This window comes from Passer domesticus, chromosome 3, assembly GCF_036417665.1.
Source record: "Passer domesticus isolate bPasDom1 chromosome 3, bPasDom1.hap1, whole genome shotgun sequence".
NCBI lineage: Eukaryota > Metazoa > Chordata > Aves > Passeriformes > Passeridae > Passer > Passer domesticus.
Window position 1 is genome coordinate 96,589,676 of NC_087476.1, and position 15,230 is coordinate 96,604,905.

The 15,230-nt window shown below is 38.8% G+C and overlaps 1 long non-coding RNA gene across 3 annotated transcripts; it reads left to right on the forward strand.

Annotated features, from left to right (window-relative positions):
* Positions 1–2,112: 2,112 nt before the first annotated feature.
* On the forward strand, positions 2,113–13,058 carry LOC135297216 (uncharacterized). Of its 3 annotated transcripts, XR_010359257.1 has the most exons (5): positions 2,113–2,299; positions 2,635–5,843; positions 6,024–6,215; positions 7,287–7,354; positions 9,603–9,830. It is a non-coding gene; the product is annotated as an uncharacterized LOC135297216 (long non-coding RNA). The 3 variants fall into 3 exon arrangements; XR_010359258.1 differs by lacking the exons at positions 6,024–6,215; positions 7,287–7,354; positions 9,603–9,830 and adding an exon at positions 12,915–13,058 and having other exon boundaries at positions 2,114–2,299; XR_010359259.1 differs by lacking the exons at positions 6,024–6,215; positions 7,287–7,354 and having other exon boundaries at positions 2,114–2,299; positions 9,603–9,827.
* The last annotated feature ends 2,172 nt before the right edge of the window (positions 13,059–15,230 follow it).

Here is a 15,230-nt window from a genome sequence, read left to right on the forward strand (position 1 = left end):
CCTTCTAAGATGTCATATAGGTGATAGGAGTGCACACAGACACATCTATGAAGTCAGTAGGCCCCATATCAAACAAGCCGTGCTGTCTGTAGCTAGTGTGAACTACATATTTAGAAAAATGAGTGTCTATGGATCAGAAGAAATTTTCATTAAGATTTGTTTTATAATCCCTAATTGCTGTAAAATCTACTTGTTTATATTCTTCAGCTCAGCACGATATAATTTTTTGTGATCCAGTGGTATTGACTAGATCCTAATATGTTGGGAAAAAAAAGTGGTTTGTGTCACTAAATAAATCGGAGACTTCTCCAACAGCTGGAAGCTAACACCTGAAGCCATCTGAACTGCATGATTTTCTGTTACTTGTAGGACTGATTCCTCTCCTCACAGTGGAAATATGAACACTCAATATGCATTGCACATCAAGTAATTTTCCTGTTTATCTTCTCTAACTGTTGCATCACATTTTTAATTTTCCTCTCTTTGTAATTTAGTCTAAATAAAGGCTCTGGTATTAAATTAAATTTTTTGAGAGAAAAATAAGACCTACAAAATCAGAGACATGAATTGCCCACTGTCTAATCAATTTCATAACTTTTTTTTTGTTAGCTTGCTCCTTGAATGAATTATCATTTTCAGATGAGAGATGTATTAGAGTCTAGGTTGTCAAGCCTGCTAAATCTTGTCTCATAGCAAGACTGAGTGGGATTTTCATAAATGCATTTGGCTCTTTGACTTGCACTAATGCACAATGTTTTTGTTTTGTTAGTTTTTTTTCCCTAAGTATTTTCCTGTGATGTCCTTAAGAATGTTGCAAAGAAAGAAGCTTTTATGTATTTTTTTAAAGAAACTCTTTCTGCTGTAAGGAAAGACTACCCACAGCTGGACACAGCTGTGAGAACAAGTATTTATACCATACTGAGAACATAAAGCTGTCCCTATGGGGTAGTTCTTTCCAAGACTCCCGTGATGAGAAGACCTTGTAAGGTCCAGGAAGGCAGGCATAGAAAACATTAATATGTGTGAAACTGCCAGGTAAAGCAGAGACATCAATCACTGCTCTATTCCTCAGAAGGCTTCTCAGATGTGGTAACTCAGAAGCATCCCTTGATATTTATATGAATCCAAGACATCATTGCTGATACAGGGCTACACACATGAATTACTATCAACACTATTTTATTTTCTGTAGAATGCAATAGCACAGAATTTATTTAGCTCATTGTCTCATATGGGCTGTTCTTCTTTCTTAATTTTTGCAAGTTCATGACTGAGACCCAGACTAAGACATGTGGAAATCTGGTCTCAGGGTGAGGTCCACTCACTTTACAGAGAGATGATGATGAGAATTTTCTGGTAAGCAGGGTAGAGAAAAACAGCTGAATGGCAAGAGAGCTTTGTTCACAATATCATTAAAGTTGTAATTGTTCTATAATTGATGATCTTTGGTCCTTGCAAAAGTGAATGCAGAGAAAAAACGCATTAAGAGAACACATTGAATGGGTTCCATAAACACAGAGGAACTGCATAAGTGGAAAAGCTTATAAAATGCCCCTGTAACTGTACAGATTATGCCCAGATGTTGTTGAGTTTCAAAGAGAGATGGACTCATCTAGACAGTATCACTAAGATTTTTTTTTCAAGCAATTTTTTGCATCTTGTTTTAAATGAGAGTGGATTATCCTCTTCTTTTTCCCCATAGCTAAATGTTTTTGTTCTCACTTCTTAAATATCTGAATTTTTCATAACCCTCCATGGATCTTACTCTCACTGCAGCTCAGAACTAGGACCTGTTACTATCTCCAATATTTTCTCCCTTGAAAAGCACAGTTAAAAATTCCCAGGCAATGTTCTTAATGCTCCCCAGTGACTGAGTCAGTTGAATGATTCCTTACATGTATGCATGTGTGTGTGATCTTTCCCCACACAACACATTTATGTCATGGACTGGGCTCACAGGTTTTGGTTTTGTTTCAGCAGTGACACATTTTTGCCTTCAGGATTTTACCACAGCAGCTGAGTGACGAGGAAAATAAATCCACCTGGCTGAGCTATTCACCAGCTTTTTTTTTCTGCCTCTCTTTAATGTGGGGCAGCTGTGCTGCCTTATTCTCTGCAGCTGACTGTCCTTCTCTGCCCACCTTATAAAACATGGAAAAATCACCCTTCCCCTATCCAGCTGCCTGGCTGAGGCAAAGCTTTAAAGGGCAAAATTGCAGCTCCTTCAAACAGTGATTCACAGAAGAACTTGAGCTTTGATTTATAATTAGAGCTCTGAAAACCTTTCATTGCAAAGCTGGTAAGAGCTAGGGAAAAAGCTGTCCTCACCTGTTTTCTATCTCACTTCATTATGAATTTGGTTCACGTCTGTCCTCTGCCTCTGTGTTTGCCAAGGTTTTGATGGTGCTGGTGTAAAACAGTTTCAAAGGGAAATTTTAAGGCAAAAGGAACAGAAAATATCCTCGTTCTCCATAATTTCAGGACAGGGATTTTTGCTTCCTCTGAAACTATTGGGTTGTTGACTTTTTGTATGACTTTGAATAGGACAAAGTTTGTTCTCACTTTTGTCTTCTCCCCTCCTTTTCTCATTCCCTCTCCGGCAATAACAACAAATGATATTTCTCCATTTCACAGCCCTGATGACTTTGAGAGTTTCGCATGGACACGGGCTGAATGACCGTCTGTTCACAAGACAATCATCTGTGCTTTTGCTTATGAGATGCTCTTATGCAAAAGAGCAAGCCAGGAAAGAAGAAATCTTGCTGCTGTGAAAACACTTGAGTTCCTTCTTGGCTTCAGTGCCTTGAAAGACAGAGGCCACCCAAAAGTAAAAGCCCCCCTGTGGAGGATAATTATTTTTATTTAAAAGGATGAGCATAAGCCTTAAATGAATTTTGTACATCCCTTCCTTGTGAATCTTCATGCATCTTGATATTTGTTTTCTGTTTTTCTCTTCATAGACTGTGATACCTCCTTTCTCCCTCTTTTTCTTTTGTCTTGCTCTCTCCTTGTGGTAGCCCTACCCCAAAAAAATCTTGAGCTCCTCAGTATGCCTTTTCTCCTTTGAAAAAAATGATCTTTTCTTGAATCTCACATAAAAAAACAGTTGCAGAAATGTGTAATCTCTCAACATCCAGAGGTAGAAGCTGTGAAGAGAAACATGGATTTGAAAGGAAATGAATGTATTAGTTCTGTGTCACTTTGAATCAGCAATGCTGTCTATGCCTACATGCCTATGCATAGATTGAAAGCTCTAAAGCTTGCTTTCAATCCCTGAACCCCCTGAATTTGTACTTGTAGTATACACTGTATATATGCCACATTTTGTATGTATGGCACACCTTGTCAAGCCTCTTAACAAGAGATGATTTTCTAGTGCTAGCACTGATCCTGTATCATGGTGTCACCTACAATACCATGCTCAGCTTATCCTGTTGAGAAGAATTCTACACAGCTAGTATAACTCTATCAAGTTTATCTTACTGCTTCTAGCAATTAGTTCTGAAGTTTTGGAGGCCAATATATGTGATTAATACACATACATAAAGCATATCCTCTCATTTGCTAGTAATTGAATTTGCTTTTCCTTTTTTTTTTTTTGTTATAACATGTGGCTGGATGTCACAGGAAATAATCACGTACGATAGGGTATTGCTATAGTTTAGTACTTTGAAAAGATTAACAGGGCAGCAGTTTCTCATTTTCTCAGTCATGTTCTATGGATAGTTATACTGGAATAATAACAACGAGTGATGTGATTTTGATCATTTATCCAAGACCTCATGGCACATGGAAACAAAAATTTGCAAGTAGGTACTGTATTTTGAGTCAGTTTTTAGTATGCAGGTGACAAGAAAACATTTTTCAAAACTTTAAATTAGAGATGAAATAAAAATTAGCCAGAAAACCTTAGGTGCATATAAAACTGGACAACAAAAATAGGGAAATAATGAGGAGGAAAACGCTTTCCTCTGAAGTCATCAAATATTGATGACACTTGCCTGTGATCTACAGCTAAGACACCATTACTGCTGTATAAAGTTACGTTAAGACTCTGGACATCAGTGGTCAAATGTTCCAAACATGAAAGTCAAGTTTTAAGGGATAATGTTGATTGCAAATACAGGGATTAATTCTTTTAAGAATGGGAAAGTGGGTTAAGCTGGCAGTGGAGCAAACTTGTTGTGACTTCTAAGGTCCAGCAGTGAGGACAGAAGGATCCAAAAATTTTCAGAGTACAGTGCATGGCATATACCAAGGCCTTAGAACTTTGATGTATCTGGGAGGAAGAGGAGGATGAGGACTTCTCTGTGTCCCTACCAGCGTGCAGATAAGGGCACTGGACATGGCACTGTCTGTTAGCCTGCCCTCAAAATCAGGGATGAAGGTTTCCAAGGAGTTGGTCCGGGATTCACAGTTTTGCTCTCTAAATGGAAACCACTGAGCGTGGTTAATCAATCACATAACAGGCCTATCAGGTTAATTAACTTGTTTCCAAAAGTGATCACGAATGGTTGAAGTAGAAGGAGGTGATAGACTTGATTAGCTGGGCATAAAAAATTGCAAATAGACCATTAAAATATTTTTGTCTGTCTTAATGTGTGCAACATTTTTATAACATATCCACTCTACTTACAATGCAAATATCAACTTCCATGCCTACAAAAGTAAAACAACATCAAATTCTCTGTTTGCCACGTGGAACACTTCATAAATGTCCATAAGGGCTTTGATTTGTGGTTTGTCTTCTCAGAAGCTGGAAAATGAAGCCATATCCCATAGATGGAATAAAAAAGTTGTTCTCTATGAAAGCAACTTTCTCTCCTGTAGCTCTACCAGAGTCTCATGAATAGATTTTGAAGGTGGAAATTTGACTACCTTATTCTTCAAGAAAGATCTAAACAGAAAAGTTGTTTTGATAGTTTAGAAAGAAAGGAAAAAAAGAGATGGGACTTTTCTGGAAGGCTGGAGCAGGCTATCAGCAGTTTAATGGCCTCATTAATCATCATCATCTTTACAAAAAACCTGCATCACTTCTTCACTCTACCTTTCCACTGAATTACTGAAACAGATCACTATATATTGAATATTATTTTTTTAACTTCTGATTTAACTGTCCTCATAATCTGCTGTAGCCCAAATATTCTGAAGATATCCCATGTCTTTTCTAATATGTAACCCTTTAGCATCCAGAAGTAAACAGTAAACTCCCTTTATACTTTTTACCTTGACAACATCAAGAGATGGATGTAGAGTTAGGTTTCATGGAGGTTTTAACTTGAGTGCTGAGCGTAATAAAGTACCTAAACCTCCCTCCAATAAAACGGAACCAGTAAAAATTTAATTCTATACTTTCAAACAAATCTGAGCAGTAGGTAAGTTTATGTGGATAAGAAGAAGCTTTATAAAGACAAAAATCAATTCCTGGTAGCCCTGCTCCCATTTCCCTCTTTGGAACAGACTGCACTGCCTTCACTGTCAACTGTCGCAGCAAAGACTGTCCTACGAGCTGTAACATCTCCCATGTGCATATCACTAATTATCTGCAGCAGGGAAGCATGTTCAGATTTTAACTACACAAAATAACAACCCAAGCGTATGGATTATGACATGAGACAAATTTTAATGTCTTGGAGTCATAAAGGGCTGGTAGCTGTGGCATTCCCCAGCCTACACAGAGAATGAGGTGAATGTTTTGGAGTGTTAAGGCTTATGATTTCCAACTATCCCAGGGGCTTTGGAAAGGGAGAGTGACATTTACCACAGATTCTTGAACTAACCACAAAATCTGGGCATCACCAATGTTCCACTCAAGGGTATAAACAGTGCACAGGTTTTTGCAGGTGTGTGGATTCCTAATGAAGTGTGGTCCACGGGTAGTAGATATAATTAGACCCCATTTTCAGATGAAGGAAGAAAAGCATTAAAGGATAAAATGACTTGTCTAAACTCAAAGTGATAAGTAGGAAAATCTGGTAGGTATGCCAGAAATCCCCCTCATTAACTTTTTTCTGGAATTGCAGAATCACGAAGTGGTACAACTTTGAAGAGACCTTTGCGGGCCATCTGGACTAGTCTCTCCTATTGAAGCAGGACCACTCACAGGAGGCTCCTTAGGACTTTGTTCAGATGGCTTTTCAGTATCTCCATGGATGGAGACTACAATCTCTCTGAGAAACCCATGGCAATGCTCAGTTATCCCTACAGTACAAAAGGTCTTCCTTATGTTCAGATGGATCCTTCCGCTGTCCTACCTATTCTTTTTCTCTATTCACCAGTTGTCAGGATAAGTGCCAGATAGACTGATAAACACTGTGGATCTTTGGTACCTTCACAAAACAGGAATAAATTTAGTGACAAGTTGTCCATATCCCCCATGGGAGAAAGATGATTTGATTGTTCTCCACCTTGGCAAGGCCAGTGAAGATATGCAATAGGAGATTGAATCATCATAAATTATAAAATCTTGATCTACTTCTCCCTCTACTGTCTGTGCTGTTAATGAAGGCCTGGTCAGTATAAAGAAAGTCTGTACTTCCACACTATATACATCTGAATTAAGTGAGCAGATCTAGGCACCTTTCCCTTCTCATCAATATAGTTTCATTTTATTTTTCAATCATCAGTGCTAAAATCACATTGCTTTTTCTTGATTCATCACTGCAAATATTTTAAACCTATTGACATCCTTCACAGCTCTTATTGTCTCTCACCTTGACTGGTGTAATTTTTGTTGGTGCTTTTGTCTTGGTCCATATCAGGAACACAACATGCTGCTGTGAGAATCATCTTAATTGTTCATTAACTCTTCTGTATGAATTTCTTCATGTTGTTCAGTGACTTAAGTTACTGCTATATGTGAGATACCAAGAGAGAGGTATAAGGGGAGCAGGAATCTGGTGGAATATTTAGAGTTGCAAAACACTCAGACTCTGCCTTCTGACTCTCCAGAGTACAGTCCTGCTCAACTGCCAGCTCTCACCCAGTCCTCTGCTTGCTTGAACTCTACTATTTACTCATTGCTTCACACCTTATTTCATGAACTTAGCCCCTGTTCTCTGGTGTACATAATGAAAATGACTACCACTGAAATCCATTTTTTTTTTAAAGATATGACTTTTATGATATATTCTGCCATCCCTCTGCTTGTTTCTACCCTTTACTTCCCCCATCTTTTTCATCACTGATGACTCAGTTGGTGAGAGCACCCTGAAAGAACGCATAAAGTGGCTTTCAAGAACTCAGCCTAATGAAAGCATTCTGTAAATATCTGGATTTGGCTTTAGACATGATCCCAGCATGAGCCAGTGGGAGGAGAGAGAAAAATGAACCAAACCTCTTTGCTGTTCCTGAGGTAAGAAAGCCATAGAAACCTTTTTGTTCAAGTGGAGAGAAAATTCTGGGAATACCATGCCATGCTCTGCAGTCACCATGCAGGCATGGTGATTTTAGTGTTTAGAGAGGAGTGGGAAAATGTTCTAAAATCTTTTCTGGGGACTGAGAGAAGAATGTGGAGGTAGTTTGTCTCTAATTGTCTAATGTATTGTTTCATGAGCTGTATCTATGGACCTGAAAGAAGTTCTTTGTTGGAGACAAAGTGCAATGCCATTGTCTGGAGATTAGTATTTAACAGTGATCTCCCCTCTGGAGACAGTGTCAAAAGAAGTTGGTGATTAGGACTTATTTTTGTGAAAAACTGAATAGATGAGGTAACCACTTGCCAACAGAAAGAGGATGAGATGAGTGAGGTGCAATATGTTTTCTGTCCTCATTGGGTCAATCAAAATTTGATACCTCAGTTTCCTCCTTTTATTAAAATTACAATAGTGAGCTTTTCTTTACACTTTAAAGAACAAGATCTACAGATTAAAAGAGCTATTATTTTTGCTAGGCATTCATAAGGTAGGATTCTTCTTCAAATATATTTTCATACAAACTTCTTTTATTAGTTCTCTTTTTTCATATTTTTTTCTTAAGTATCTTTTCCTCTTATCCCTTTTGTTCCTCCTAAGGTCTTAGATGGCAGCATTTTTCATTACATTCCCTGCTTTTTTAATCTCTTTGTCTCCATTTATGTAAATTTGGCATGTGAACATGGAGTTATGAAAATCCTTGGAGCCTGCTTTAAAGTCTCATGAAGGTCTAATTAAATATTGCACACTGGGAAAGATATATTTTCCAATGTATGCGAAAAAATTAAAATGATTGACATGAGTAGTAGGTCTCAAATCCAATATTTCCTGACATAATGCATTCCTGCTTAACTCAAATTTCAAAGTGGATTCCGTTCTGTTGCACGTGGCATGTGTCTCCATAACTGCCCCATTTCCTGTTTGTTTTGTTCATTACCAGTGTGAAGACCAAAACTAAACACAAACCATTTTACTTCCCTCCTGGCTCCAGGCTGTTTGGTGATTGCTGTTATTATTACCGTTATTACTACTATTGTCATTTTCTTGTGGGTTAAGGCACTGTGTTTTCACTGTTGTGTAAAGACAATGAGCAGTGAATGCAGAAAGGGCCTCTAAATGAGATCATCCCTTTATCACAACAAAAGTAAATCTCCTAAATCTAACTGAAAATTCACCATCAGCTGAGACCATCCATCAAACATGACAGCAATGGAGAAAAAATGAATTCTGTATCTACTTGCTTAATTCAAATAATCTGATTTTAAAATGTTGTTCATCCTTTCATTACCATAGCAGCCAATGTGGGATTTTGCTGAAACTCGGAGTCTACATTTTTACTGTTAAATATAATCTCCATGAGGCATTTTCTGGCCTGAAGTGCAACGACACAAACTGCCTGCATCCATACTTCATTACATCTGGTTCTGGGTGAAATTATGTTTTGGCCCTGGAGGGATCAAAACCACCCCGAGTAGTGTTGGAAGATATTTTACAGAGATGGGAACCAAAACACTTTAAAGTAGAGGGGAAAGTCCCCGGTACACTCTTCCACCTGAGCTGTGTGCTCCCTCCTTGGTTTGTGTTCCCCAGCCCCATCCCTCTGTCACTCTGAAGAGTTCTATTGAGCCAAACCCATCTCAGGGCACCACTTACAGAGGAGGATTTCATGGTAATCAAATGGCTGCATATTTTCCCTAGTCCTCTTAACTTTGGGGATTTAGAGTCTCAGTGGGAGGTTTTGTCAGTGGTTGTATGCATCCGGACTGCAAAAATGTCTGAGGACATCTACTCAATAGGATGCTGTGCCTCAGAGCTCACTGACAAGTGCAATAGCTGGTTGGTTGGACAGGCAAAGAGATCTGGATGGAGGAAAAAAGTCCTGTAGCCTGAAGAAATTACTCTGCAGGAAATATACCCTCTCCTGGCCCAATAAAATTCCTTATCACCTTTCCAATGTCAAATGGGGAGAGTGAAAGAAAGTTTAGATATGTTTAGGCATTTGTCTTGGTTCAAATCCCCCAGTGAAGGTGTGGGAATTTTGCTGTGGAGGGAAGCCCTGTGATGCTGTTTTGGTGTTTTCCTCTTTTTCTTTTACAGGTTCTCTGTATTCTTTGCACACATACTTGTAGCTTTGTAGCTTATTGTATTAGCAGCTAGACTTCCCAGTAATTTTCTGTGGCCTTTCCCTAGGTAGCAAGACAACACAAATTCCAGAGTTCCAACTCCCAGGGGGTAGAAGGCCGCAGTGCTATCTTGGTTCTTCTTGGTTGCCAAGGTTGAGAACAACTCTTCAAGATACATTTTCATGGACAAAGTACAACTAGTGCTGAGGGGGTGAACTCCGGAGAAGGGACTTGACCTGAGGGGGAATTGCATCAACACTTGTACTCCTAATTGGTGCTTTTCATAAAGTCTGGTAATCTTCTAAAACCTGTAAAAATGTACTCACCCCTGGGAAAGTGGGCTTTTGTGGACATCTTTCCATGACTTCCCCTGAAGGCCTTCAAATAAAGATCCTCTTTTATATTACCTCCTTACCAGAATTATTTCAAGTTTAATTTCCAGGTTGGGAAAAAGGCAATATTTGCAGAATGTCCATGAGCCATGATCAGGAAAGTTCTCCTCCCACCTCTGGACAGGTGTCTTTGTGCTGTGTGTTGCAGGGATGTGCTGCCATGTAGTCTGCAGAAAAAACATTCTACAATTTTTTATAATTGGCTAAAAGCTGTTGGAATTTTATGAGCAACTAAAACTATTTTATGTAAACTGCTAAACTTGGGGTCTAAATAAGTAATTACATTTGTGTATAGCACTAACTTTCATGCTCTTGCAAGCTTCTTCCCTTTCTCCCTTAATTTGCAAGGCATCTTCAGGCAACTCTGTTTCACACTGGAGAGGCCTGCATAGCAGTATTGGCTGAAAAAATTATGACATGAATTTTATGATCCTTCAGATCAAATCTCTTGACAAACATTATACAAATCCTGCTCATCAATAATAAAATGACTTGAGTTTAGAGGTCTGCAAGATGAAGATAATATATGAGAGGGAAGGAGAGAATTCATAGAAATTATGAGGCTACGTTCTGCTTGCAAATACTACAAAGATGCTTGCAATACAAACAAAGATGAATTGCCATGTAAAGGATTTCTAGAAGAGTAACACTGCTATTCTAATGTTCCAAATCAGTCAGTCTTTGCACTGTCAGTGCGAGAGTTTATGAACAAACAGAAGAGACCAATCCTTAGCATCTAGAAAGATGTTGGTTTTTTTCCTTTGGTTTTCAAACACAGAAGGGGCTCTTGGGGAAACCCTTGCATTAGGATTTTTGCCAAAGAAAACTCAAAATTGCTTTGTGAATCGGTATCTGTGGTCACCGTTGTATGAACTTCAGAGCAGATTTACAGAGCACAATTCATTTTTTTGGAAGCAAGGCATTGTTAGTTTGTGATGGTAGAAGAGAACTCAAAACACTCATTGAAGCTGCATGGAAGCCCACTAGAAATCTCATATAACATTCTTACAGTGGGAAAGAGTATGTATCTGTGCAGAATCATACTGGACAGGTATGTGTCCAGTATGGTGTAAAAACCTGAGAACCTTCCCCTTACATGGCAGGTCAACATCACTTGTTCCATCATGATGTAAAAATCTGGGCAGAGTTTGGGTTTAGTTTTTTGAACTTGTTTGAGATCTGTAAAACACACATGTTTAAAATCGTGTCGGTTAAGGGTTAAGTTACTCTTCCAGGTAAGAGAGTGCCAACCTTTTGTTTCTTTTTATCTGACAAAAAGTTTTTCAATGGGGGATTTCAGTTCTTTGCCTGTTGGTCCCACTGGGACCTAGAAATGTTTTGGTCATAAAGGATGTGATGACTAGTTTGAAGACCTTATGAAATCTACTATTGCCAAAAGATTCAGTTTCATGGCTGTCATATTTAATCTGTCAGCTTGGCTTTCCTTTATTCCTAACAAGTTTCAAGAATTGTGTATTCAGAATGTGAAAAGTAAAACTCTCAGCTGAGGGTAATTTTCTTCATTGTCTTCTTTTCCAAGCAATAGAACATCAGCAGGAGGCACCATCTTGAATTAACTCAGAATGGTACTGCATTTTGTTTATTCTTCTCACATTTATTAACATGGAAACCTGAAGGTAAAGCCAAATTTCCATTGTACTATGAGGAAACCCCACGCTATACAAGCACAATCACATAAAGAAATAGAAAAAATATTGGTTTCACTTTTCAAAGGGGGATCTGAAGCATTAAAAAAATATACAATATCTCAAGCAGAAATTGGGCAGTGTAGAGCTGGAAAGCAAACCTGCATTCCTGAGTCTTATACCTCTATCCTAACTATAAAAATAGTCTTACAGCCTCAGTCAGGTAGCTTCATGCAGTACATTTGAAGGGATAATGCCAAGAGAAAATCATTCTCATGTATTTCTTACCTTGTTAAAAATACATGTTGCAGCTGATGCATTTCCAGTTGCAATTGATTTCACTGAGCCTGATTGAAATCAAGTAACACCTTGTGGCTCCAGTACATTTTGGAATGTTTTCTGAGCTGTCTGTGCCAGGCAAAACCTTGTCATTTCCATCTGTAGCTGGCTTGTCACAACTTTTACACTCCATGAGAGAGTTTCATTTTCATTGCTAGATGTGTTTTAAAAGTTCCTCCTCATACTGAAAGCTGAGGCCCATAATGGACTTCATTAAGGTAGAACTGTTTTCTCCTAGGAGGCTTCAAAACATTTTTCTCTGAACTTCACGCTGCTTTATCTGGCAGACAGGCATGCCCTTATACAAGAGGGCATTCTATAGATAGATATTTCACACTCAAAAAATTTTAAATAAAATATCAAGTAAAATACAGCTTTCTAAACTATAATCTGTCTGTCACTTCTCTTAGTCCATTAGCTCTGAAAGGTACAGAAAGATGTGTCTTCTTTTACTTCTTCCTTGTAAGCAAGTGCTATTTTTGAAGTTTACTGTAAAATAATGTTAACAGGGGTGGGATTTTAGATTATTTCCCCTCTGCTTCTCCTTCCCCCGCCAAGGCATAGTATTTGTTTATGGTGTTATACTTAGATTTTAGAGACATAAATAAACCTTACCTGAACTTGAAAGATATCCAGATCTCTGTATGAGGCAGAATGTTCCAGCTTGATTGACACCTTCCTTGAACCTCCATCTCCATCTTAGTGTGTCAGAGATGGTTCTAACTTCTGTGGCTCGGTGCCAAACCACAAGGAAATACATTAAGGAGGGGCTGAACACGTAAGGCTGGTAAAATGTGGAATTACCTTGTTACCAGCAAAAAGAAAGCCCAGACAAGCTGGTGGCAGCAGAGTTTCACTTATGACTGCAGTCCAGATGCAAGCATTCATAATTCTGTGCCACTTTTCCTGCCATCCCACCAAAACATTTCCTTTGCTGCGTAGAGACAGTTTCCTCTTGCTACTCCTGACTGCAGCAAAAAAACAATTACATCATTTTTACAGGTGACTAGCAGGGCTACGAATTGGCAACTAAAATTACTGGGCACAGGATTTCTTCCTGAAAATGAACCTCTCCCTCAGTGATCAAGACAGCCCTGGACATGCCTCTATATGCAGAGAAACAAGGATGGCAATGGAGCACAGAAGTCCCTAAATCAAAAAGATCCTACTTTCAGCGATTAAAAAAAGTTGGTAATCCAAAGACTTTTCTTTATTTGGCATGTTGATGTGACTCTTATAGATAGGCAACTTAAACCACTACTGCCTGAGAGGAAAAGTTAACGCTGTTGATTTTTTCACACGTCCTACTCAGGATCGGAAAACAGTAGACAGTGGATGACTTTTTCACTTGGCCTCATCTGTTCATCTATCTAGCTTCTCAATAGTGAGGGTTTTAACAGTGCTTTAACTGTGCACGTGTCCCAGATGTGTGGAAATAAGTGACACTGTGCCCTAACTATCAGTTCGTCATCTGACAGGGTCTGGGGAGGTGAATATTTGGAGAATCCTTTCTGCCACCCATAAAAAATTAACAGAAAATGCAGGTGCATGCATGGTAGTTCTTAGGTAGAAGAAAAGGATAGATAATTCAGGTTTATAGTGGTATAGAAGGAGGCTTGAGTCATATGTGCCATTTTCTGTTGTGGAGACCTCTTCTTGAATATAATATTTGCCTTATTAAAGGGGCTACTTGTTTTTCAGATGCCTTCCTCTGTGACCATCAGTTTTGTTACTACCCTTTCAAACAAGGTCAATCTTCTGAATCAGTTACTGTCTTCATCCAGCTTGCTCAGCCATCATTAATAGTAATCAATGAAGGGAAGAGCTGTTGTGATTGAAGGGAATGACGTGGGTACTGCTCAGTCCTTGGAAGCCCAGATTTAGTGAGACTCATGCAGAGAGTGCTGCTCATTGCTCAGTCAAATGCTCTCTTGTTTGTCAGTCATTCTCTACCCTAATATCATGGTGAGAAACAATTGAGGTTTTGTGCTGCTTGAACATGATGTTGCTTTGGCCATTGAACAGCTCCTGTGGAATACATTTCTCATTTTCCCTGCCTTTGCATACAGTCACACATACAGAGAACACACTGTGTACCCAGCTACAGGTGTTCCAGCCTTGCAGTGCTGAAACCATCCACTCCCACTCCTAGCTTTGCAAAGAGTAGTTGGCTGTTCAAAATAATTGACTGAATAAAAGGGGGGAATACCTAAGCTATCCACTCATAAAGTACTGGTCTATGACTGCGGGCAGCTGAGTTCAGCTCCCAGCTTCCCACTTTCCAAGATGAGGAACTCTTCATGGATTATACTGAGCAAGCTGATGCCATGCATGGATTTTTGGTGTTATCTAAATGAGCTAATGCAGTTCTTGAGCACAGTGCAGCCCTGCCTGTGTTGTCAGCCATGCTTGAAACAATTAGGAAAGCTGGACTGATTTGGTCTGCATGGAGGGCATCCAGGCCTGGACTAATGTGAGCTGTGATGCTCAAGGCTCTGTCGACACATCAGTTTACATGCAGCTAATTAGGGTATGCCCAAAATGCAACTTCATTGCTTGGGGATTTTGAGCTTTTCTGTGTCTCCAGGCAAGACATGTAGTCCAAATTCTGAAACAATATGAATTAGGGATTTAAGTATTTGGACTGACTTGTACACATGATGTGTAATCATATGTCTCATTGGTTTTGCTGTGGACATTCACTGAAAACAGAAAATGAAACCAGCCCACTTAGTTTCAATTTTAGATCTTTAGGCTTACCTTCCCCAGTAACGATGAAGAGGCATTTCATCTAAGTTTGTGAGTGTTTGAGGTGGTCTTATTGAAAGATGTGTATTTCAAACCTAGCTATGGAGAGCTCTTTATTGATTTATTGATATTATATATATTATTAACTACTTTCTGTATCATGGAGATAGGAGATCCTTTGTATGCAAACAGTAGCAGAATCTCAATTACCAAACTTTGTCCTCAGTTTCAATGCTGGAAATCAGTAAAAACTCTGTTAAAGTTACCAGAGTATTTCTGACTTGAGGCAAATGAGGCAAAAAGTGGTTTTTTGTTGCCTAAGTGGAAAGTTATATACTTTTAAACAGGGTAATTTAAGGGAATAGGTAGGCTAATGCTGACAAGTAATTTTTATATCACACCTAGTAATATGCTTCACACTTTTACACTTAAAATGAAACATATGACCCCAGAACAGTGGAACTACTTGGCCATGTGGGATACAATAATTTGAGAGGTGACAATGGAACAATGCAATCCAGGCCAAAGTTGAGAAAAAATTATTATTTCAAAGAAGATTTTAAAATCACC